At 35.4% G+C, this 3,777-nt stretch overlaps 1 protein-coding gene across 1 annotated transcript in view; it reads right to left on the bottom strand.

The window, feature by feature from the left end:
* Positions 1 to 3,777, bottom strand: part of CCSER1 (coiled-coil serine-rich protein 1) — a 1,871,951-nt gene that overhangs the window by 325,729 nt on the left and 1,542,445 nt on the right. The gene's annotated exons all lie outside the window — the stretch shown is intronic.

Genomic DNA, 3,777 nt, shown 5'->3' with positions numbered 1-3,777 from the left:
CCAAACCACAACAGCAGCATTAATTGGAACTGACTCAAGGGCACTTTCCAATGACAACAACTCATCTCATATATACTTTGTCTCAGTTTTTTTTTTTGTTGTTGTTGTTGTTTGTATTTTTAATTTGTTTAAGGTGCATTTTATCATGCACAATAGGGGTCCATCCCCCTCCCCATGACCATTTATGGATGAGAACTTTGTGGTCAATATGGCAGTCATTGGCTGAGATTCTGAACTAGATTACCAGGCTTTTATTTATATCTCTCATAGTCTTGAATCCTGTTCAGTTATAAGCAAGCCTCCACTGACATACCATAGTGACTGCATATGAACATTATTTGTAAGAAATCAAACTCAGAGCTCCTGCATGGAAACAAGAGTTCTATCTCTGAAAAACACTACCTCTACCTACTTAAGCCTGGTGGTAAAGAGTTTTGTGTTGTAGAGTTGGTTCCGACTCACAGAGATACGGTTTCTGAGGCTACAAATCTTTACAGGAGCTGAATGCTTCATCTTTCTTCCATGGATGGTCTTTTAGATTCAAACTGCTGACCTTGTAGTTAGCAGTCCAACATGTAACCCACTGTGCTACTCTTGTCATTGTTGCTAAATTCCTTTGAGTCAGTTCTGACTCACAGAGACCCTGTAATGGGTTTCTGAGGAAAGGCTCCTGAGATTGAACTGACGACCTTGTATTTAAAACTGACCTTGCAGCCCACTGTTTACAGTGCCACACTAGGCCTCTCAACTAGGGCTCCTTTAGTTAAACCTAACAATCTTTACTTTACTATACCAGGTACCGAGTCATACATTTTCTATGCCCAGGTTACCAAAAAATCCCAATATTTTAGTTGTTATTTGTATTTATTTTCTGACCCACTTTTAGTTATTCTTGTGCATAATGTGAGAAATTAATCTAATTTTATATTAATCCAAATGGCAACATGCTATCCTAATTACATTTTTAAAAAACACAAGTTTTTTTTATAATTATTTCATGTTATTTCAGAAGTGCATTTGAGAAATATAACTCAGTGCTATGTTGTAATTCTAATCTTATGCACTAGATAACTGAAACACTTATCAACGTGTTCCTTTAAAGATCCTAATTATATTTTCCAGTTGCTTTAACAATTTTCCAAAACGTAAGATTACTTATCTGCAATACAGTTTCACCAACAATGGCTTCTTTCAGTGGTTTAAACTACAAAGATTTTTAGGCCTAGGTGTTGTATTTTTCATGCTCTACTAAAGATCCAATTTAATATCATTTATTTACAGTGACTCATTGGGATACTCTTCCACAATAGAAGACTAAATTAACCAGCAATATTCAGGACAAACATCCATTATGTAGCAGTTGGAAACATGAACAAAACATTTACTTTAGCTGCAGCAAATAGAACAGGAATAGATTACTGACTGTGAGCCAAATTTGGTTCTTTAACAAAAACTGTAGGTTTCCTTATTTACCTTCCCCAATTTTCCAACAGCAGTGCTGGGGTTTTTAAATTGAGTCTAATGCTGAGATCCATTGCAGGCCATGTGCTCTTTGTGATTTGTTAAAGTGAAAATCGGTAGTTATCTATAGTTGTCACTCTAAATAGCAACAGTTCTCTATATTATAAGAAAAGGAAATATTCAGGCAATATTCCTTTATCTGTCTATCTATCTATCTATCTATCTATCTATCTATCTATCTATCTATCTATATAGATATAGATATAGATATATATATAGAGAGAGAGTCCTGGTGTGGCACTATGGGTTAATGCGCCAGACTGCAAAGCCATTTGAACTGCAAGGTTGATGGTTCAAGCTCACCAGCTGCTCCTTGGAAACCCAGGGTCACTGTGGATCGGAATTGACTCGATGGCACTTAACAACAACATATATATATGAGCAGACAAAATATATTGCAGATAGAAAAATGGTCTTTTATAAATTTCAAAATAGCAGCTATTTTAGGATTTGTAAGCCATGGATAGGAAGTCTTATGGACTTGTCCTGAGACCAAGCTACAAGTAGAATCACTTATCCTTTAATCTATAGAAGAAATCATATAATCTCAGGTTGCCAGTGTTTTCATTTGTGAGACTCTGAATTACTTGGAAGTAGAAATTGTCAAAAATAAATATCATTAACTCTGTTACATGAATATGCTTCATGACACATGTGGGTTTTCGTTTGATTTGGACTTTTGACTTTCACATTTCTTAGTTACATTTTTAGACCTGCTTTAGACCACGAATCCAGTAACACATGTGTCTTATTTCATATTCATTTCTTGAATATTGTCAGTATGCGCATCTATGTCTGTTAAATATCCTTTAATTAAATAGTCTATATCTAGAAAACAATTTTTCTCAACCACACGTTTTAAATGCAGATTCATTCTGTAATAGAATTAAGTTTGTACCTCAAAAAATCATTAGCCTTTTTAGCAATCAGTGACTGAGCACATGGTATATGTGGTGATGTAATGAAAAAGAAGCAATCTAACATCAATTTCTAAAAGCCACAATAATTATAATGTATCCTAGAAATAATTATTCTGTAATTCAAATCCAAATGTACTAATCGAATGAAATAACATGAAGTATTTTTGACATGGATAATTTATTTCTTAATTTGAAAGGTCTGCCTAATTAATGGCCAGTTTTTCAATTATTATTTAAAAAATCAACTGTTAAAACATTTATTAATCAACTTTCTCTATGGAAGATATATAGAAAAGATGAATTTAAGGAACTTCAAGCCATTTAAAAACTTCATCTATATTTCTGGAAAAAAAGAGACAAGAAGGGATTGTTCATAAACTTCTAAAAATTGCATATGTGAGGAATTATATTATTTAGTCTTGCTGTAGCAGCCAACAACCTTCCAATCTCAGTGACTTACAAAATGTAAAGAAGACATAAAATACATGTGGATAATGACCAGGACTACATGGGGTGCTGTTCAATGCAAAGCAAACATAAATCCTCATAGGTGGACAAATAAATCACATCATGATAAACGGAGAAAAGTTTGAAGCTGTCAAAAACTTCAATTTGCTTAGGTCCACAATCAACACTCATGAAATCAAATGACTTATTTATTGTTGTCGGTGGTGGCAGCGTTAGGTGCCATCGAGTCAGTACCGAAACATAGCCACACTGTTCACAACAGAACAAACAGTGCCCAGTCCTGGGCCAGCATCACAATTGTTACCACACTTTAGCCCATTGATGCTGCCACTTCGCCAATCCATTCCTCTTTTTCTATGACCCTCCACCTTACCAAACATGACAACCTTCTCGAGTGACTGATTCCTCCTAACAATATGTCCGAAGCATGAGAGACGAAGTTTAGCTATCCTCCAAGGAGCATTGTGGCTGCACTTCTTCCAACACAGATCTGTTTGTTCTTTTGGCAGCACATGGTACTTTCAATATTCTTGTTCAACACCATAGCTAAAATGCATCAGTTCTCCTATGGTATTCCTTATTCACTATCTAGCTTTCGCATGCATTCATATGAAATACCATGGCTTGGGTCAGGCACACCTTAGACCTCAAGCTGACATCTTTGCTCTTCAGCACTTTAAAAAAGGCTATTACAGCAGATAGGCCTACGGCAATACTTGGTTTGAGTTTTTTGACTGCTGCTTCCATGAGTGTTGATGGATGATCTAAGACGAATGAAGTCCTTGACAACTTCAATCTTTTCTCCGTTGATAAGAATGTTGTTTATTGGTCCCGTGGTGAGGATTTTTGTTTTCTTTACATTGAGATG

The sequence above is a fragment of the Chrysochloris asiatica genome, unplaced genomic scaffold (genome assembly GCF_000296735.1).
Source record: "Chrysochloris asiatica unplaced genomic scaffold, ChrAsi1.0 scaffold00218, whole genome shotgun sequence".
Lineage (NCBI taxonomy): Eukaryota > Metazoa > Chordata > Mammalia > Afrosoricida > Chrysochloridae > Chrysochloris > Chrysochloris asiatica.
The sequence above is the reverse complement of the archived record's forward strand: the minus strand, read 5'-3'. Positions and strand labels throughout refer to the sequence as shown.